Below are 22,664 nucleotides of genomic sequence, written 5' to 3' on the forward strand. Positions count from 1 at the left end.
CCGATAAAGATTCTCGTGCAGCTACATAATGAGTTGTTAGAGCACATTTTTCCATTTGTTATTCAAACACAATTAGTCACATAGTTTAACCCCGTTAGTAATAGCACATAAATCTTGTTTTAATTCCAATCAGTTCTTCTCTCTCTGCTTAATTTTAAAAATTAATTTTCTGGAACCACAGTAATCACTTTGGATAGGGGTTTGTGCATACAATTATTTACTGATGGTCAAAATTAGGTCTCCTGAGGCTTTAACTGCATGCAATGTGTTAGACCATCTTTGATGAGCAAAACTAGCCCTGGCCTCCAAGTGCAGGTGGTCTCACAGAATGTGTTGCATGGAGAGAATGCTGCCTCCTGCAAATGTGCGTCTGCAGCTGGGCCTATCCCGAGCAGTTTGCTCGTGGGTTTTGCTGAGGATGGACTTCCTCCATCCTTTGGCCCCTTGCACCCTCTGGCAAGCCCTGTTACTCTTAGCACCTCCACAGTCTGCCCGTGTCACCTTTTCTGGTGCCTTTGGAGATCAGAAGACATTGGGGCCTGAGCCTAACTGCAGTTTACACTGAGTGCTGGGGACCCTGAGGGGTGCTGGCTGCCGTGAGTTGGGTCTGCAGCCCCTGGGGCCTTGGCCTTGGCAGGATGGATAAGATGCTGCCATCACAGGATGGTCCCTCGTGGGTTCACCCATGCAAGAGTCAGCATGAAGTGCACTTCAACTCATCCCGCCATTTTCAAGTTAAAATCTTCTGTCCTCAGCCCCCCTCACACCTGCATCTCTAACTCCTTTCCTTCTGCTACTGCGTGGCTCCTGTCTCCCAGCGGAAGCCTCCTGCCTGTAACCATTTCCCTTCTGCACCGAGAGGCTGCGGTGTGGAAGGGGAGCTCCTGCCCATGGTGTTCGGAAGGTGCTGGGGCAGAACCCACCTCCAGCGCTGATGCGTGGCAGCATCTCTGGAAACTTCCATTTCCTGCTCTGTCTGAGGAGGTGGGCCCTGCTGACATCTCTGTGTGTTGGAGCTCGGGACGGTCAGATCTGCACCATGGCTACTTCCCCTCTTGCCGTGTGAACGTGGCAGGACGTCCACCCCACCCCACTTCCTGCATGAACATGGCTTGATGACTGTGCCCTACCTCCCTTCCTGCATGAATGCAGCACCACGGCTGCGCCCCCCACTTCTGTGGACGTGGCACGATGGCTGCACCCCCACTTCCCATTTGAATGCGGCACCACAGTTGCATCCTCCCGCCACTTCCTCTGTGGACGAGGCACGATGCTCCACCCCCCACTTCCCACGTGAACATGGCACCGCAGCTGTGCTTCCCATGCCCCTTTACTGCATGAACGCGGCACCACAACTGCGCCCCCCACGCCTCTTTACTGCATGAACACGGCACCGCTACTGTGGCCCACCCCCTTGCCATGTGATCACTGCCTTCATCCTCACGACCTCAAGTAGAGCAGGAGCGACCACAAGACGTGTGCTCCTAAGGAACCTGAGGCCCAGGGAGGATGAAGTCATCTTCCAAGGTCATTGACAAATACATCACAAAAAGTGGGTTTAGACTCAGGACCCGAGCTTCAAGTTGTCTTCTCAGTGTGCCCCAGCAGTGCCCCAAATGACAGAAATGCATTTCACTGTGCCTAAGTGAACACTCATATGTCATTCAGTTACTTCTGAGGGGATGTGTGAACCCCCGAAACCGTGCAAGCAAAACCCACACACGTAGCAGATCCCATTGCATTGCTCACCATCATTTTTGTCCTCCAGCGTGGACACCACTGAAGGATGGATGTTCTAACCTCATGGTCCTGTGATGCACTTCTCTAGGTGAGGTGCTGCCCTGGACAGGCTCTAGACAGAGATGAGTGTGCTGTCCTGTCTGCCTTCCAAGACTCGGGCTAGCCGGAGACAGAGATGTGGGCACACACACATTATTGCACAGCTGCTTAGCTCAGCATGGGGGATAGATGCAGGACCCAGAGTGACCTGGGAGCAGCTCCGCGTCCAGCCTTGGCGGGTTCGGGGGGCCTCAGTGGCTGTGGGTATTGCATTTGAGCCAAGGCTTTAACAGCAGGGTGGCCCAGACGTGTTTTTTTCCAAGGGGGGCTTGGCTAGGCTCTCTCAGCTCTCCGTGGTTTGAACAGGGTCTGGCTTTCTTGGTTTCAGTCTTCCTCTGACGTTGCTGAGGTGACTGAGATCTCTCCACATTTTTTACCTCTCGTTTTCTAGAATTCCAGTTACGTGAGTTGTCCCGAGGAGGGGAAAAAACATGCAGGTTCAGTAAGTTTGGGAAATTTGGCATCCTCTATCGTTTTCTTGGCAATTCTACATTTCCTGTTTGGTTTTAGAGGCTCTGAAAAATCTTACAGAAAAAGAAAACTTACCTATTCACTCAAGCTAAGCTAGAGCATCTGAAACATCTGTGATCACAGAAGTGCTTTAGAGTCAGCACCTGTAAACTTTACACAGAACCCACTTTGGGAAAGGGTGCTACCTTGCCCATGATTATTTTTTAAAATGGTGAATGTCGTCCTCACTTTTTCAACTTCTCTGGCAGCTTTGCTAAAGCTGAGGTCTCTCACAGCTCTTTAGGGACCACAGCCCCTGCAGCCTGAAAATAATCCCGAAGCCCCGACGTGACGGCACCTGCATGTTCCCGTGTTTGCATCTGAGCAAGTGATGTAATTGCAGCGAGGCAGTCGTGACCTGGAGCAGACCAGTTTTTTGGCTAAATATGAGACAGGAAATCAGTGCAGGAATCTCATGTGAAATCCCAACTACTAGTGTTTCTCTGGACTGCAAATATCTTTTAAAATATAAACCTCTAAATTTGAGGGGCCTAAAACAGATCTTTTATTGTAGCGTTGAATACCTCTTCATATCTGTAGCTGTCAAGAGCATTGGAAATGTGAGCACTTAAATTATCTATGTCTTTCACAGGAAGAATCACCATAGTTTTGCCAAAAATCTAAGTCTGTGCCTTGCCCACATGTGGCCATCTACGTGAGGCTCCTGTGGACTCAAAGGCAAGGGCGGTGTGCAGTCATCGGTTATTGGTGGCCATCAGTGCTTTCACAGAGACCGCCTATTTTTGCTAGCAACAGGAAATAACTTACCTTGGCAAACTGATTTGCTAATTCTTGCTGTTGCTTTGACTCGAAATGTCATCAGGAAAAGGGGAACCACTAGACAATGCACTTTCCCCAATTTACCTACCTGACAGTTTCTGCCATACATGCCTGCGAGCGAACAGCCTGCTGGTTTGTGTTTGGTTTTGAGTAGGAATCCACAGTTCACCCACTGGAGAAGGCTGTTACACTCACTGAACATGGACGTCGGCGCTTTATTTATACTTGTGACCAGCCACGGAGGGACTTTTGTTTTCTTCTGCAATAGGCGCATGTGGCAGGTCCACCCAGTTTAGGATAAAGTGTTCTAGAGTTTACACAGTCGAGAAGTGTTAGGCCTCCGGGTCTTGGCTGAGACCCAAGATGAGATGGGCCATCTAGGCCACTGCCTGGACAATGGCCATCTCTTTTCCTCCGTGTCTTTTCTGTTTTTCTTTCCTTAGGCTCTCGCCTCAGTCTTTTAACTGGCTGAAGGAAAAGTAGTTTGAGTAATAAAAATGTAAAAAAGAAAAAAAAAAGAATTAGTGGAGGAAACCAAGTGAGAGTGTTTTGAAAATCCAAAAAATTCACAAGAGAATTTGGTAAACATCCTCCCTCCACTGTTGGTGCCAAGTCTGGACATTTCTAGGAAAGAGAGCGCAGACGTAGTCCCTGTGTGGGAAGGTTTACAAATACATACCCTCTGCTGGTGATTTTTATTTTTTGGTCCCTGAGAGAACCAAATGCTAATGACTAACATGGTTTATCTTTTACTTTGCCCTAAAATAGCTTCTGTGCTGTCATCTTACAAGAGATTCTCTTGAATCAGGGCAGTAGTTTCTAGCCCTATTTATAGAACCCTGGCTTCTTCAGATTTATTTATATGAGGAAATCCCGAAAAGATTTAAATGGGAACACCATGTACCGGCGCACATTCCTCTCTTTTTGTTCACGGGTAGTGTTTCTGCTCACATAGTCCCTGGTCTCTTTGCAGAATCCTGGAAGGGAATGAGAGGCTGTGTTGCCGTGCCAGGAGCAGTGGGAACATCACAGACACTCGAGGAAGTGGGAAGCAATGTTGCTTTCTTCTTCATTTAACCTTAGAGCATAAGTGTGACTGCCCTTTTGACTCTGATCATTGAACTGACACAAAAACAGTATTGTAACAGTATTAAAAACAAAGTCAGCTCTTTCCATCTGCCCAGAGTTTGTTCCAGTTCCTCGCCCTCGGTATTTTATCAGGTTTTAGTAAAGGTGGATATAATTTTAGATATGTTTCCAGTTATTTACATCTCATAAGTATTTTCTGTGTATCTTAATGTGGTCTTCCTAAAAAACACTCATGATAGCTAATACCTATGTTGATGAATACCAATTTGTGCCATATTTACCTACTTGGCAGTGGCCAGATGTTTGCATTGTTGTCCAGTGTCTGTGCTATAAATGATGCTTCACTGGATGCCTGCAATGCAGCTGTGGCCACATTTTGAATGCTTTCCCCTGGGTAGACCCTAGAAGTCAGATCCCTAGTAAAAGATTGTGGATGTTTTATAGCTCAGGATATGTGTCTGTTTTATATGTGGGTGTTTTATAGCTCAGGATATCTATCTGCAAAGACCTACTTATGTTGATTACCACATCCAGGATAGAGTGAATTTCAAGACTTCCGAGCCCTGACCCCATTCCTGGAGCCTTTCTCCACCTCTGCATTCTCCCTAACGAGAGAGTGGCCCAGAGGCGCCGCGTGGTAGCACACGGTGGCTTTGGAAGCCTGCCCTCCCCTAGCAGGGGTGGAACTCTGTGTCCCAGGTGGTCAGCAGCTGTTTGCAGGGACTCCAGGATTTGTGTCTTCAGAATACCACAGACACCTTAGCAAGCCCTCTAGCTTTTCCATGGCTATTTCTGGGTGCATAGTGATTGTATGACAAGTCAGGCCTGTATGGCCCTGCAGTGACAGGGATGGAGGAATAAGAGAGTCTAGTGGCATTTGCATAGGTTACCACATAGTCACCACATCGAGTCTCTGACCTTATGAACTTGGAGATCTCCAGCATGCGTTGTTCCCGTAGTTCCACATCCTGTCTTTCTCAGCTGTGCAGCACAGCTTACTCGCACTGCCTCCCTGGCACGGTCTCAAGTCCACAGGATCGCCCTGGGTTGGAGGATCAGAGTGACCAATAGCAAGCAAGGACCTCGGGTCTGCTTGTCTAAACCCCTCACATGCTTGCACATCTCACACTCTACACTCACCCTGCGCCTGTCTCCTCAGGGATCCAACTTCCCCTACCAGGACACAGCCAGGAAATAACACCCTTACTGTCCTCTGTTCCTCTTTTATGCACACTCACTGATAGATTTTAGGCAGTTTCTACATGCAGGTACTGCCTGGGTGCTGGGGTCTGAGGCTGGCAGGGCAGACACAGCTTCGCCCTCTGAGAGCCCATAACCCAGTGGGAGAGACCAATGCTGATCACCTCATAGAGGCACATTATCGCAGATGGTTTCCAACATGCTGCCAGGACATTCCGTCATGTGGGGAGAGCTATCAGTGGGGCTGAAGGATGAGGAAACCTTAACTGTCTTGGAAGGCAGACAGTGTTCCAGAAAGAGGTAATGAGGACGGTTGAGGAAGGCACAGGCACCCTGGGTGATGGCCGAGATAGCATAGAGGAGGCAGCACCTAGGAAGGCGGGGCCTTAGGTGTCTCAGGAGCAGATTGGTATCCAGGGCAAAGGAGGTCTGTGGCAGACGGGAAAGCAGCTTTGCACTTTGCTTTGCCTGCTGCAGTGTGAAGGATGGACTGGGCTGGAGGAGGTGTGGGATGGCCGGTTGGGATGCAGGTGCAGGAGATGCTGATGTGTTGTCTGGACTAGGGCAATGGAGTGAAGTTGAACAACTGAGTGCATCTAAGCAGAATTGGTAAGATGTGATTTATTGATTTCTCGTAATTTTCATTGCTTTCTCGTAGTTTTCATGGTCTGTAAGACAACTTGCAGTTCTGCGTTTCCTCTGTCTTGATATATATGTTCAACCTAATGCTCAGATCATTTCTAGATACCATTCTCCAATAAAAGGAGCCAGGGCTGCCTGGGAGATGCTTAAAGAGTGAAGGGGACCTGACATAAAGACACAGGAGCCAGCATGAAGGGCCAGGGGAATATAATAACTTATGTGTGTGGAAACACCCGGCAGACACTCTTCCTAGGTGAGCCACACTGATGTCACCAAAAAAGGGTCAGGGCAGCATTATGTGCCTCCTGAGCTGCGGCACCCAGGGGGACACAGCATCTCTTTTTTGGGGCACCTGCCCCAAACCGTAACTACAGCTAATCTCAAAGGGACATCAGCTGAACCAGAACCAAGAGACATTCTAGAGAACAACCTCAGGGGCTTGGAGGTCATAGAAGACACCCACAGAAACAAAAGCCAAAAACAAAACCTAAATCTGAGGAACTAAAGAGCCAAGGCAGTCAAACACAGCTTGGGTCCTGGACTGAGTCATGAACCAAGAACAACATTGTTTCCCCCTCCCTTTTCTAAAAAGGACAGGAGTCAGACACTTGGCTAAATTTGGATGAGGTCTGTAAATTAGCTAATGGTACTATATCAGTGTTAATTTCCTGATTTTGATCATTGTGCTGTAGTTATGAGAGTGCTCTTGTTTATAGGAAATACACACACAGCCATCTAGCAGGAAAGGGGCTAGATGTCTGCAACCCACTCTCCTAGATAGGTAGGGAAAGAGAATGGGAATTTGATAAAGCGAATGGGGTGAAATGTTAATATTTGGAGAACCTAGATGAAGAATATATACAGAGAGTTTTTGTATTACTTTTTGCACATTTTTTGTAAAAATGCTAAACAAATTATTTCAAAATAAAATGCTAAACAATGAAAAATCCCTGCTTAGAATCAAAAATATGCCTCTTAACATGCACTGATGCTGCAGTGAGCTCTTTCTAGAGGAGAAACCTCATAGAAAACAGAACTGACCAGGTCATACCATAGTAATTCTCCCTATTGACCAGAACTTGTCTTTGAAGGCCAGACCAAGGCAAGCTCTGCAGGGGTGCCCTTGCCTGGGACTCTGTGAGGCTCGGTAGCAGCCACTTGAAGGCAGGAGAACATTTATTGCCATCAACTAATCTGTCTCTGGTTCTTCACAACTGCTGGGATCCAGGCACGCTCTGAACTGGTGCCGCTGGCCACAGGAAACACATACAGAGCCACCTCCCTGAGACCCCACGGTGCTCTAGGCATCCCCAGGCATTCCCCCACACTTCAGGAGAAGCTGCTTCCTTCCTTCTTTCCAAAAGCCTGGAATACTCCTAATTCTGTTGGCAGAACACACTGTGCAAAGGGGGTTGTCTCTTCCATGCTCGGCTTCCTTGTGTATAAACGTCACCCAAGGGCGGGGGATTCCTGAGCCTTCAGCCCTTGAGCCTCAGTATACTGTGAAAGGTTTCCGAGGAGACAGAACACAAAGGAATAAAGACTTCATCGTCTCAAGCACAGTGACAGCCTCATGGTGACACTTCTAGCCAGATTTATATTAGTGTCTGTAATCACTTACAGTTAAAGAGGAAGATCTTGTCGTTGTGTGCCCCTTCCAGCCTGTGCTTTAGAGGCCCTTTTTTGATCTACCAAATTTACTTGGGTAGGTTCTTCCTGTAACCACCTGGGGGATGGCAGGGGTGGCTAGTCACGGACCCTGTGAACAGTGGTGAAGTGTGTGGAAGGAAAACCTGAGTGTCTTCCTGATGCATCGTTTCACCAGCCCGGGAAGGCCAGTGGCTGGAGTGGTCTCTGGCAATTTCCAAGGAGAGGAGTGTGGGAGAGCTCAGAGGGCTGGGAGGGCTCTTCCTGCCCGGGGAGGGTTGTGGTTTGGAATACATGCAGGCAGTTGTGCAGAGCCTAAGCTGCATGTGTGTACACACACCTGCATGTGTGTGCTGTTTCCTATGAGATGAAAATGTCAGACCTGAAATCTCTTCCCGAGTCCCCCGCTCTCTTGGCTGTCCCAGTTGCAGCGGGTGGGGCTGGCTGAGACAAACAGCTTTTAGTGCAGTAGCATCTGGAGGCTGTGGGAGATGAGTTGTACTCCTCTTGTGCAAGCCCTTGTGTATGCTGTGGCTGTTCCTGGCTTCATTAGGCGGTGCTACAGCATGGCACGGACCCTTCCTGCTGTGGCTACCTCCTGCTGCCCCACCACACAGTCCTCCCTCAGAGCATGCACTGGGGCCCATGGCCTAGGGCTGATGGTGCCTAGGAAGATGGCGCCTGCCTGCTGCCCATGCCCAAGAGGATGCCTTGCCCCTCATCATACTGGGGCCAGCTGAAGACGGGCACGGAGGCCAGCAGCGGGGACTGTGAAGTGGGCCCTGGTATATTACACTCAGCAGTTGCACACCTCCTTTGTAACCAGTTACTTGAGAGGGGACAAAAATTATTCATTTTATTCCAGTAAGATTCTGGTAGGTACCAAGAGCATAACTAGGAACAGCTTTAGAAATGTGAATTCTGACCGCAGTGAATTGTGTTGTTGAGGCCAGGAATCCAAAGAAGACTGGGCCATTGGAGGATCAAGAGTGAATTATCTCCATGCTGATAATTCTGAGTCAATCTAAACCTGGTATGCAGTAAGCCAAAGGATGAGGCAAACAAAATGAAGGGATGGGTAAAAAGAAACATTTTGGTAGAAAAATCTGGCAGTCTCAACGAAGTCTGCGTGGTGTTAGCTTTGACCAATCTCATGCTAAAGATTTTCAGGTGTTTGATTGGATAGCTTGGTAGCAAGCAGCAGAAGTCTCAGAATCCCTCTGCTCCCACTCTAGAATCACCTGGTCTCTGGACACATATCTGGTGCATGTGGCTTGTCTCTGTGTCTCTGGTGATGCTGTATGGCCATCTCCCTCAAAGGCATTGTTCTTTTATTAGCCATCAGGTCAGTGGCCCAAGTCCCTGGAAGGCATTCTTCTCTTATTCTGTATCCACCCTCCTTGGTGTAATTTGGAGTTCCCCTAATAAAGGGCAAGTTGCTTCTATAGAAACCAAAGTTGTTCCTATAGGTGAACAATTTTTATGCCATAGAATTGTCTCAGCCACTGAATCGGCGGAACCGTGATTTGGAACTAGAAATGCACATTATGTTCATCTAGGTTTTTGAAAATTTGAAATCCAAAATTCTACCTACAATTTCCAGAATAGATCAGGGCCCTTCCAAGTGGAGACAGTACATGGAAGCCTGAGATGAAGAGGTTAGAACAGCCTGAGTGGGACCCGTGGGGCTGGGCGTCCAGCGAGGGTCGTCAGTAGGGTCCAGCCCCACCGAGAGTGTGGGTTGGATGGAAACACAGAAGAGGCCATTTGGATTTGGTCTTTCAATGGTGACAGATTACCTTCTTCAAAAGAATGGCTTTGATGTTATAAAGCTACTGTTTTGAAAACCACGTGGTTTGAGTTGAAGAATGGAAAGTGAAAGTTCTGTGCACTGAAGCATCTACTCAGAGATTCAAATGCATACAAGGTTAGAATCTTGTGAAAGTGGCATCATTGCTTAGTTTAATGTGCTTCGACAGCTACAAACTATTTGAATGAGCAGTTGAATTAGGGCCTTATTGCACACTGTTATGGATTGAATTATGTCCCCCTCAAAATACATGAGTTGAAGTCCTAGCCCCAGTTCCCCAGAATGTAACTTTATGTGGAAATAATGTTGCAGATGTGATTCATCAAGATGAGGTCATACTGGAGTAGGCAATATTTACATTTGCAGTATCCTAAATAAAGAGCTCTTATAACTCAGTAAGAAAAAGGTGTATCTCCTCTCTCTATCCCTTGATTTCTTTTTCTCCCAGGAGATTTTCCTACTCCCAATTCATTCACTACTTTCATGAAAAAGACAGCTTTTTACCCCTTTTCTTCCCCCTTCTAACCTCTCACCTAGTATCCTAGCCTTGGGCTCAGTAGGCGGGACCTGCTCTCAATGAGAGCCACCTGCTGTGTCTACCACCCGTTTTATCCGTTCCCCATCAGCACCCACCTGCCTGCCTTCCCACCCAAACAAGGGAACACATCCTTACATCTTGCTAGGGCCACCACTCCATTCGCAGCTGCCCTCTGTATCTTCTCTAAGGCATTGAGTCTGCAGTCATTGCCTTTTCCTTCCTCCATGGACAGTTTCATCCTCATTCCAGAATCATTCCTGCCTGCGTGCAGACATGCCTTGACACGTCTCATCTAAATGAAGCCCTCCTGTGGCCACATTCCTTTCTGGCTGCTGCTTCATTTTATGCTGCTTTTCTGCAGACCCCTCAGGACCAGCTGCTTGACTCCGTGTCTCTACTTTTCTTCTCCTGGTTTCACCCCTGCCCATCCTAGTCGGCACTCTGTTCCACTAGCTGCCCGAAATGGGTCTCATCAAGGGGCCTTGTGTCCTGCCTCTGGTCAAGACTAGTGGCCAGTTTGGGGTGGCATCTTTGGTGGCATCTCAGCAGCATTTGACACAGCTTTGATTCCTAGAAACTTGCTTCTCTAAGTGTTTTTGACCTCAGCTTGTGATCTCTTCATCTCTCTGCTCCTTCATCCCTTTGCTTTCTCCTGCTCTGCCAGGCTGCTGGGTTTTTGGAGGCCCACAAGCCTCTGTCCTCAGCCTACCCCACTCTAGTGGTCCTCTCTCTGAGAGACTGCATCTGGCCCCGTGCCATCAGATGCCATCTCTCTGCTCATGACCCAGATCTATAACCAGGACAAGTCACTGCTGAAAGGTGCCCTCCTTGGGTCTCTAGTTGCCATGTGAAATTTAACAAAAGAAAATATGGTCGAAGCACACCAAGGCCTCCTTGCCTAACTAAAAGGGATCATTGTCTGCTCATTTGCTCTGGCCAAGGAAGAGGAGTATATCCTTGATTCCCCTTTTGACTCAGGTACAAATCCAATCAGCTGTCCCTCTCCAATGTGTCCCATATCCAGTGCTTCCTGTCCTCTCCACCATGCCATCTCCATTCCCAGCCTGGGACCACACAGCAGCCTGTTTCCTGCTCACCTCACCTTGCCTCACATCATCCATAGCCCAGCAGCTCTTGTACGATTTCTGGAGAGTCATTTGAATCCCACTGTCCTCCCATCACACCCAGAAGTAAATCCAAGCTCTCGCCTGTGGGGTGCATGGTCCCATTCTCCATTCCCTTCCCCGTGTGTGTCGTCACTGTGCTCTGGGCACCCTGGCCTTCTTGGTCCCTCACATTTGCTAGGTCATGTCCACCTCTGTGCATTTCCCCTGTGGTGTCTCCACGCAGAGGCTCTTTCCTGAGACCTTTTCTTCACTGCCACTTTGTCATCATTCAGGTTTCAGTTCACATGTCTTCTTCTGGGCCTTCCTGGGCTTCTTTGGAAAAGGCAGTGCCCCCGGCCAGCCTCCCTCTAACACAGCACTTGCTTGTGGTCTCCATGTTGTTCGCTGTCTTCTGAGATTATCTTGTTTGGTGACATGTTTGGTCTATATTTTTACCACTAGAACATCAGTCCCCCAGGACAAGGATAGGGTCTCTTATTCACCGCTCCGTCCACACCTCTGAGAATGGAGCCCCGCACATCCCAGGCAGGCAAGTACAAGGGCGATGGCCTTGTTTTTATAGAAGTTCCGGGTGCTCTTTCTTCTAGGGAGATGGTCATCCTTGCTTTGGCAGAGCCAGGATCAGCACCCAGCTCCCCAACATGGGTTTCTTACCCCCAAGTCCTGTGGTCACTCGTGAGCAGGGAGAAGAGGCAGTGCCCTTAACTAATGCGTCCATCAGGAGCTAGCCTGACCACATTGAGTAGATCTGAGGCCTGGGAGTCACACCCAGAATATTTCCTTTGTCCTCTCCTATTGGAGCGACAGAGTTGAGAAGAATGCCCCTCAAAAGCTTCAAAGAAAAGGACCTGGGACCACTTCAAACAGTAAGTCCGTTGTTAGTGTCTCGGTGACCTTAGTGACCTCCAGAAGTAGTATGCTGGGCTCACAGCACACTGCCCTGAAGAAGGTAAACTCTGGAAGCCCAGAGGGAGTAGCTGCAGGAGAGATGTGGTCAACTGAAAACTCCCCAGGCGTTCTATGGGAGGGGGACCTGTGCTCTGTGCTCTGCCATCCTTGGGCCGGCAGAGGACTTGGGATAAGGATTCCTAAAGGCAAAATTGAGGATGGGCCTTCCTTACCGCCTTGGGTCAAGGCTCTGCCTTCCTTTCCCTCACAAATTAAGGCGGTGGTTAAAATTACTGTTTTCAGAGGAGGATTATCATTTTCCTTGGTTTCCTAACGCTCCTTTTTAAAGCTTTTCAAAAACAGCCCAGCTTTTGTCCCTGCTGTGCTATTCAATTCCTCTTGTTCCCATCAGGGCGGCATCTACATGGCTAAAGCCAGAGGGGTTCTCTGTCTTCTGCTTGCTGGGCCTGCAGCGGCGTTGGGGCTCCTGTCACTCGCTGGTCTCCTTTCCATGGCTCCATCTGGGTTTCCACCCTCTTTACTGGCCATTCTCTTTCAGCCTTCGTTGCTGGCTCTTCCTGTTTTTCCAGTCACTGGGCCTTGGTACTCCATGTCTCCTCTGTGCGCTCCCTCCCTGGACAGCCGCGGGCGCTCCCTCAGCTTTCCATCTTGTCCCTATGCTGATTATTTCCAGGTTTACATTCCCATCCAAACTCTTCCTCCAGCCCCAGACTTCCTGTTTCCAGCTGCCGACGTGGCACCACCATGTGGGTGCTTAAAAGACACTGCCAGCTCAACAGGTCCAAAATCAGCATCTGATCCTTCCCTCCAAGCATGATACCTCCAAATGCCCATCTCGGAGGGGCAGACCAGTCCCCCCATCAGAATTCCCAGTTCCCTTCCTCACTCCTCTGAGGTGGAGTTTCATGCCACCTCAGCTTATGTACCAGAATTGGACAGTGCCTGCCTGTCTCTGCTGTGGGACCCGGGCCTGGGCTTTACCTTCCTTGCCTGTGTTGTCGTGGGAGCCTCCTGACCCATCTGGTCCCCAGTTTCTGCCGCCTGGGAGGGAGCATCACAGTGGGCCTGTGGCATCTTTTGCTGCCTTTGAGGACCTTCTTAGCCAGCAACCCTTTGCTGAATGTTTTTCCTTTGCCTTCCACCATCTGACAGTCTCTGAATTTTGCTTTTTGTCTGTCTCCCCTACTTGAATGAAGTTCCATAAAGTCAAGGGGGTTTTATTCCAGACCCGAATCCCAGCACCTTGGTGCCTGGCACAGAGAAGGTTCTCAGGGAGCATCTGCTCATTGAGTGACAGCGAGGGTGCATCCCCACTCCCCCATGCAGCTGGGCCTGAGATGGCTTGAAAAGGTTCAGCCAATCTCACTCAAATCTGAAAACATTTTTTCAAATTATAGATTACGTTTTAGGTTGAATGTTTCATTAAAGATTGATTACCACTAAAGAAACTTTTTTTCCAAAAAAAGATGTTACTCGTGGAAATCCCTCTTGTAATTCTGTAGCACTATTTTGATCTGCTTTTTATGTTATAAAATGCTGTGGTTAGATGCCATATCTATATAACCAAGGTCTCTATTTCGACACTGATAGGTTATAAGTGAGTTTGTTTTGTTGTTTTGCTGAGACCGTGTGATTCCTGTCCAAAGAGAGAATTGTACTCTTCATGCCTAAATGACTATCTTCCATTAATAGGCACATTTTATCTTATGCTCCACACTTTCTGCGTCTTTTTAGTTAGTGGTACTTTTATGGATGCCTGCGCTTGCCGACTTTATGGCTGGGCTGAGTGGAGGAGCCTTGAGCCTGGCTCTGCAGCAGGGTTCCTACCTGGCCCCACTGGCCTAGCCAGGTGGGAATGGTGCCTGCAGCAGCAGGCTGGTTAAGTCTCAGTAGATGAGATGGAGGATTTGTTGTTGAATCTTTACACCAGTGGTCCGAGAGCTACTTCCTTTTCTGGAGAAAAAGGCCTCCAGGAACGTGAATGCATTAGAAGCTAGCATTTTCCCCAGAGATGTTCACATGAAAACTTTCTTCCCACTCTACCCTCACTCATCTCTTTCGAAAGAAGCTGGTTCGTTCAGTCAGGGCGTGACAATTTGCAGACCCTAGCACTACAAACGGGATTCAGAGTCAGGAGTAAGTTTGCCATGACTTATTACTATATCACCTCTATGTCCAACCAGGAGACCAAAAAAAGGAAAACCTATTTTATTTATAAAAGTAATGTTCATAGTAAAAAGCAAAAAGTGAAACAAATACTACAAAAAGGTATTTGGTAAATGGTGAGATTCACTTTCTTCTCAGTTTCCAACTCTAGTCTCATTCTCCAGAGGTGACACTGTGGACAGTGTCTTGTGTATCGCTTCACAAAATTGGTGTGCGTTGTTGTGATTTCCCCTGCAGCTTCATGGTGTTGCGTTGTATGGAGGTACCGTGATAGATTTACCTCAACTCTCTTTTGATGAACAGCTCTCTGAAACAAGGGCCTCCATGCTTTCACGTTCTAGGGTGATCGTTGCTATGGGAAAAGACACTACTGAGATGCTTATATACCATTTTAATGGCATATAAGCTTACTTTTGTTTGCAGCTCTTTCTAATTATGAATAGAGCTGAAATGAACATTCTCATGCATAGGTCTTTGGTTATGTATGGGGACGTGGATGGATAGACAGATGGATAGGTTGGTTTCCAGCAGTGTCATTGCTGGAGCAAAAGTTTTATGTATTTATAAGTATGTGGGTGGGTAGAGAAAATTCACCTTTATAAATAATGCCAGGTGCTGTATATCACTTATAATATGGTGGGAAGGCATGTGACTTGGGGGCTGGCCACTGGCTAGGACTCTGCAGTTCCTCGCAACGTGGCTTTGGACCAATTCTTCTCACTGCCGAGGGCCTTGCACCATTGGGGCTCTAGTGACAGTTCCCTGGGTGGTGAGGGGACCGTGTCCAGACAATCCATCACTTTGATTGGCTGTTTCTGTAGTTTCAAGAAACTCTAGACGATGTTTACTGAGCCTGTCTGGGAGCAAATGGACAGACCCCAAGAGGTCTGATAGCAGTGGCGTTTACTTTCAGATCTGCCTGGAGACCTCTTGGAGTCTGAGAACTCCGGGCAATTGGAGGATGGGGGTAAGATGTGCACAGTCAGTTTCAGGTACTTACTCTTCCTAGTGTTAGACCTTCTGAGCTGATGCTCAGTAGATCCTTTTTGTTTGCTTGGTTTTAAAGGAGTTAGTGCCCAAACGGCAGTGTTTTTGGCTCATGCTTCTTCCCTGTCAGTCCAACAGACATACTCGCGGCTGGCTGAAAGCAGCTGTGGGTCACTGGTGATTTTTGCTTGGGTTATTTGGTTTTTAATACTGAAAAAGTAGCAAGCTGGGAGTCCAAGGGCTGCCAGTGAATGTGTTCTGCTTTTTCAAAGAAATCTCCATAATTTGTTTTGCCTTCCCAGTTGTATTTTTGTGATTATATAATCTCATTTTGATGGTATGTAAGCTTGCTTTTTAAAAAAATGAGTTATGGGCAGTATAAAAATTATTCGCGTAAACTGTATTCATAGCAAATATATTTTGGAGATAAATTGGGATTTTGAGGATGAAAGTTTTATCTACAAATACATTCTCTAGAGCGTTGTAATTAAATAAAATTATAGCCCTAAACGATAGCTCCATTTATGAAATTTTTCTCATGGCTCTCATTTTCTGTGTCGTCCAGACTGGAGATGGTACTGGGGTTTGTAGCCCTTTTGCAGTGTCTTAGCCATTCTGCACCTGCTGTGTCTCTCAGCTTCTCAAACTTCACTATTTTCTAAATTTCCAGTGAATCTGCCAGTCTTCCTTCACCAACCAGTCTGCCCATCCCATACCCAGCCCCATCCACCTGTCTGTCATTGTTCTGTCTGTCTAGCATGTGCCCTACCCTCCTACCCACACCTTCTTGGTCATGGGGCCTTAGCAGACAGGACGGCCCTGCTCCACTGGCTGGTGGGTGGTGGTCCAGTGGGCTGTGTAGAAGCTGGTGTCCCGCTCTTGCTAGGACGATGCTGTAATCCAGGGTACTGCTTGCACAGCAGGCCTTTCAGAGCTTACCTGAGGTTTCCCTACTCAGAAAATCACAGTTAGACCTGTCCTGCTTACTGATGGGCTCAGGTGAGAGTTTTTCTGAAACGGAATGCCCAGCAGTGACTGTTCGAAATAAGAGATGAAGGAGAAGTTGTCCTGATATAGAGAAGTTGCAGTAATAGAGCAAAGAGCTCTCATATATTCTTTACCCTGATTCCCCAATTGTTAATATCTCTGCCACATTTTAAGTCATTTCCATTGTCCTGTACATATATAAAGATATGTATAGGCACATATATACATTTATATGTGCACATATCATGATTCTTTGGACCATTTGAGACTCATTTGTAGCTATCAAGTCCCTTTACTCCTAAATACCTCAGAGTCTATTGACTAAAAACAGGGTTACTCACTTACATATCATCATAAAGTTACCAAAGTCAGGATATTTACCCTTAACAAGATGCAAGGTTGAATCTACAGACCTCATTCAGTTTTCGCCGATTGTTCACATAAACATCCTTTATGTTATTCTTTTACTCTGGTTCAGGAACCAGTTGCATTCACTGTAAGACCTCTTTGGTTTCCTTTAGTACAGAGCATTCCTCAGCCTTTCCACACCTGTGTGATGGATGGGATTTCTTGAAGGGCCACTTTGGTTTGTGTGGTGTTTCCTTGGGGTCCTATCTGGTCCACAGACAGGAGGTTGTGGCCTACAGGCATGATGATGTTGGCTGGTCCAGTTTATGCTGATGTTGATGTTTATGTCGATGTTGATGTTTACGTCTTGATTAGGGTGTTGTCTCTTAAGTTTCTCATCGTTAAGTTACTATAGTCTTTCCTCAATGTACATGGGGAATTGGTTCCAGGACCCCCTGCATTTACCTAAATCCGCTCATACTCAAGTCCTGCAGTCAGCTCTTGGAACCCAAATGTACAAAAAGTTGGCCTTTCATATACGCAGGTTTCAAATATCACCAAGACTGCATTTTCCATCTGCATCTGGTTGGAAAAAATATGCTTATAACTGGACCCGAATGCTTCAAACATGTGTTGTCCAAGCGTCAGCTGTATTTTCCTTTTGTAATTAAGAAGCAATTTGAAGGAAGGTGATTTGAGACTGTGTCGATCGTCTACGTTCTGTAGATGTCCATTGACTGGTGCTGTCCTGATGATTTTTGTCCGGTTTGTCTATCATTCTACATTCTTGAGTAGGCATTCTGCTTGAAGGAATATCAGTTATTATTTTTTGTTTTTGTTCCTAATTTAGTTTACAAATTTGCTACAATGAACACATTATAATAGAAAACTAATGTATGTATGTGTCTATGCATGTGTGTGTGTGGGAGTATGAGGATTGCGTATTCTTCATCTGAAATGCTTGGCACCAGAACTGTTTCGCAGTTCAGATATTTTTCTGATTTTGAAATGCTTGCAGTACATTTACTAGCTGAGTATCCCAATCCAAAAATCCAAAATGCTCCAGTGAGCGTTTCCTTTGAGTATCATGTCAGCACTCAAAAAGTGTCAGGTTTTAGAGCATTTTGGATTTTGTATTTTTAGATTAGCGATACTCGACCTATATGTGTGTATGTATATATTTATGTGTATATGTATGTGTATGTATGAAGCATGTGTATGTGTGCATATGTATATGCTTGTGCATGTTTGCATGTATATGTGTACGTGTTTGCATATGTGTACATGTATACGATGCCGCATATATGTGTGCACATGTTTGTATCTGTATGCATATGTGCATGTGTTTGTGTGTGTATGTATGAAGTTTCCAAGCCCACACCCTCTTTGGTTGGCCGTTCTGACCCCCTGGTTCTGAGTGCATGGCCCTTTGTCCTGCCTCTCCTGGCTGCATGCTCTGCAGTTTCCCCTGCTGGTTCTGCCTCTTGCTTAGGCCTCTGAGGCTCAAGAGGAGGGGACAGTGAGTGGAGTGCAACAGGACCCAGAACAGCTAGTTAAGAAAACTCCCAGGCACGCAGCAAGCTAGGTCAGAGGCAGATTTTGGAGCCTCTGTGCAGAGCCCCTGTCGCTGCCACGGAACTCCTCACCTTCTCCCCACCCCGTGTTCCTCAGGTGAGCAGCAGTGGGTGTGTGTAGACTTCCTGGTACTCTGCCGCTGGCCAGGTTGAGCCTTCCCACGCCCCTGCCTCCTCGGCACCAGTCTGCAGACACGCTCTGGCCTTGCTCATGGTAAATCCTCAGGTTGCCGAGCATCAGCCCGAGAGAAGGCTGTCACCACCAGCAGTCCCAGTGCCTTCTCTCGCCAGTGTCACCATCTGACTGTCCTGCCGCAGAGACGTCGGAGCAGACACTGTGGCCCTGCAACTGCCCACAAGTTTGTGTTTGTGATGTGTGTGTGTCTTGTCTGTGTGTCTGGAACTCATGGTTCCACCCCTCCCAACCTTGCACAGCTGCAAGGACCATAAGTGACTGCAGCCCTCAGCTGCTGTCATTGTCCTTACACAGGAAAGTGAGTGCTCCCAAGTGGCCTCTGCCCTGAAGAAAGTCCTTTTCCTTATCTGTTCTAAAGGTACTGCCTTTCACAGCTCTCACGTATGTGTCCTTGTTACACTGGTGCCAGGGCTTTTAGGATGCCCTTCAGGGGAACTTGCATGGTCTCTGCACACTCAAGTAGAGGGAAGCCATTCAGATAGGACCAGTGTTGGTGCAGTGTTGAATGGAAGACTTGAACAGTCACCAGCAAAACATTTTGGCTGAGAGTGGAAGAAGCTACAGGTTGGAATGAAGGCCATGCCCTGCCCCCTCCCCCCCCCCGCCCCTTTTTTGATGAGTTCAAGCATAGTAGAAGTGATGCAGGCAACTCTTTCCTAGGGTTCATTCACCGAACAGACGAACAGGTGGACGGTGCAGAGTGAGCAAGAGTAAGGAAGAGTGAGCAAGGTGTGACTCTCTGTCTAGGAGCTTAGGAGAGGAAGAGAGACAAAAAATTTGTTCCCAGCAACAGTGGTAGGCACTCACTGGATTGGCCGCAGGACTGCATTCCCATGAGCCTGCGTGACTAGCCCTGGAGAGGAGATGGTGCCGTGCCTGTGTCACGCGAAGTACTGAGGCTCCGGGCACTACAGCCTGCCTTTCTGTGCTCAGCTCCACAGGTTTGGGATCTGGCAAAGCTGAGGATGGAAGGCCACAGAGTCCCTGCCCTGACTGTAATCACCAAGTAGACTTTCTGTCCATCTACAAGAAAAACAGTTCAGTGCTGTAAACTATGTACAAGGAATAGATTAGGTAGAGGCAAGAGTCCCAAAGTTAATTCCAATTTAGGAAAAACTTCAGCTCATACTCCTGGATATCATGGATGAGGTCAGTGAGATGTCAGAAGAAAAGGAAGAGTTTAAATGCGAGATGATTTGGACGGCAAATAAGCTATAGGGAGAAGAGAGAGAATGCTGGTTCTCCTCATAGGTTTGAGAGGAAAGGTGAAATTCTCTTTATGATCAAGTTTTGTAGCAATGTCTGACTCGAGGGAAAATGCATACGTTCTAATTCTAAGTAAAATACAGTCGTGGGTTACAGCGTCCTTTTGAAGTTCAGCACCTTCTAAAGAGAAGGGTGGAGGGGCACAGGACTAAATGCTCGGCCTTACAGTAAACCTGATGTGGTGTCATGGTGTCTCCAAATGAACCACAGGCTTCCTCCATGATGTCACCCATCTAACGGTTACCCCAAAGGGGGCAACCATTTCTCCAACATGTCTCTCCGTGCCTGCTGGACCTGCCTCTGTCGTGACCACATGGTTAAAGCAGGAATTCAAATTATGGCACATAACCCATCTGGGGATCTCCAACATTTAGAGCCAAAAACCATACCCAACAAGGAGTCATGTGTGAAAACAGAAATCTCTAGCTGACCGTAAAGCAAGCTAACCGTGTCCCTTCTGGAATCTTAGCCCCAAAGGACAGTAGCTCCAAGAGGGCCCTGCCCCTGTTTGGGAGGAGCCCTCAGGTTGTACCCTCAGTACAGATTAAACCTTTCTGGAGATGACCCCAGCAGGGACACTGGTACTGGGGTCACAGCCCAGATGCCTTTCATGCCATACTTTCTTATCTGTGCTCCCCTTTAATCCACCAAAGGAAATTTTTTAAAAGTCGTTTTCAATTTTATTTTTGATAAGATGATTCTATTTTATAAAAATGTTTTTCAAAATAACAGGCTATGCATATCCATTTTAGAAAAGTTAAAAAAAAACGCAGATGAGAACATCAAAACTGATTCTTCCAAATAAGCCTGTCTACTTGCTATAAAACAAGGGTACAGGCTGCTGCTTGGAATCTTGTCCCTGCCCTTAGCCAGTGAGACCTGTCCGCTGTGGAAAGTTCTTTTAGGGTCTCTGAAAACCATGGTTAACTTTCAAGAACTCTTTAGTTATTTCTAGAACTTTATCTCCTTTGGAAAAAAGGATTTTTAAAGACAACATCTGTTTAATTTTCACTGAAAACTTGAAATCTATCAATTATAAAGCAGAATTTTAAAACTTATTTTTAAATTTTAGACTTGGGGATATACGTGCAGGTTTGCTACATGGATATATTGCATAATAATGAGGTTTGAGTTTCTACTGTACCCATCACCCAAATAGTGAAGATTGTACCCAATAGGTAATTTTTAAAACCCTCACCCCCTCCTTCCATCTTCCTCCATTCTGGAGTCCCCAGTGTCTATTATTTCCATCTTTACGTTTATGTGTACCCATTGTTTACCTCCCACTTGTAAGCGATAATATATAGTATTTGCTGCTTTGTTTCTGAGTTACTTCACTTAAGATAATGGCCTCCCGCTTCACCCATGTTGCTGCAAAAGACATGGTTTCATTCTTTTTTATGACTACATTCTATTCTGTGGTGTATATTACCACTCTTTAAATCCAGTCTACCATTGATAGACATTTAGGTTGATTCTGTGTCTTTGCTATTGTGAAAAGTGCTGTGATAAACATATGGATGCATGTCTTTTTAATATAATGATGTCTTTTCCTTTGCGTAGATGCCCAGTAGTGGGATTACTGGGTTGAATGGTAATTCTATTTTTATTTATTTGGGAAATCTCCATACGGTTTCCCTATAGGTTGTGTTAATTTACATTCTCACCAACAGTGTATTTGGCTTTCCTTTTCTCCACATCTATGTCAACATCTTTTGTTTTGTTGACTTTTAAGTAATAGCCATTCTCAGTGGTATCAGATGATATCCCATTGTGGTTTTAATTTGCATTTCTCTGATGACTAGTGATATTGATCTTCTCTTTATATGTTTATTGGCTGCTTGTATGTCTTCTTTTGAGAAATGTCTGTTCATGTTCTTTGCCCATTTTTTAATGGGATCGTTTGTTTTTTCTGGCAGAGTTGTTTGAGTTCATTTTAGATTAGTATTAGTATTTAGTATTAGTCTTTTGTTGGAGGCATAATTTGCAAATATTTTCTCCCATTCTCTAGGTTGTGTGTTTACTGCACAGAATCTTTTCAGTTTAATTAAGTCCCACTTGTCTATATTTATTCTTGTTGCATTGCTTTTGGGGCCTTAGTCATAAATTCTTTGCCTAGGCCAAAGTCCAAAAGTTTTTTCCTAGGTTTTCTTCTGGGACTTTTATAGTTTCCAATTTTACATTTAAGTCTTTAATCCATCTTGAGTTAATTTTTGTACATGGTGAGAGACAGGGGTCCAGTTTCATTCTTCTGCATATGGCTAGAATTTCCTGTAGATGTTTTAGTTTGTGTGGATAGAGATGTTCATAGAGATAGTCAATTTTCCCAGCACCATTTATTGAATAGCGTGTCTTTTTGCCATTGTTTATTTTTGCCAACTTTGTCGAAGATCAGTTGGTTGTAAGTATGTGGCTTTATTTCTGTGCTCTCTATTCCATTTCATTGATTTGTATGTCTGCTTTTGTACCAATACCATGCTGTTTTAGTTCCTTCAGCCATATAATTTGAAGTCAGGTAATATGATACCTCTGCTTTTGTTCTTTTTGCTTGGAATTGCTGTGGCTATTCAAGCTCTTTTTGTTGTTGTTGTTCCACATGAACTTTACAATCTTTTTTTCTAATTCTGTGAAGAATGACATTGGAAATTTGATAGAAATTATGTTAAATCTGTAGACTGCTTTGGGGGCAGTATGGTCATTTTAATGATACTGATTCTTCCAGTCTGTGAGCATGAGATGTGTTTCCATTTGTTTATGCCATCTACGATTCCTTTCATGAGGGTTTGTAGTTTTCCTTGTAGAGATCTTTCACCTCCTTGGTTAGATGTATTCCTAAGTGTGTGTGTGTGTGTGTGTGTGTGTGTGTGTGTGTGTATATATATATATATATATAAAATCTGTGTATGTATGTTGTGTTTTTGTGTGGCCATTTTAAACAGGATTGAGTTCTTGATTTCATTCTCAGCTTGAATATTATTGTTGTATAGAAATGCTAATGATTTTATATGCTGATTTTGCATTCTGAAGCTTTACTGAAGTCATTTATCAA

General features: G+C 46.1%; 1 protein-coding gene across 48 annotated transcripts in view; it reads left to right on the forward strand.

Moving 5' to 3' along the window:
* Positions 1 to 22,664, forward strand: part of GRB10 (growth factor receptor bound protein 10) — a 203,955-nt gene that overhangs the window by 133,421 nt on the left and 47,870 nt on the right. Inside the window, exon 1 of one of the 48 annotated variants that reach the window (XM_074035000.1) lies at positions 5,855 to 6,027. The exons of 46 other annotated variants lie outside the window; for them this stretch is intronic. The gene's annotated coding sequence lies outside the window, so the exon portion shown is untranslated. Of the gene's footprint in view, positions 1 to 5,854; positions 6,028 to 15,151; positions 15,250 to 22,664 lie in introns of those variants that run through there. One more of the 48 variants, XM_074035001.1, reaches the window with a different exon arrangement.

The sequence above is a fragment of the Macaca fascicularis genome, chromosome 3, assembly GCF_037993035.2.
Source record: "Macaca fascicularis isolate 582-1 chromosome 3, T2T-MFA8v1.1".
Lineage (NCBI taxonomy): Eukaryota > Metazoa > Chordata > Mammalia > Primates > Cercopithecidae > Macaca > Macaca fascicularis.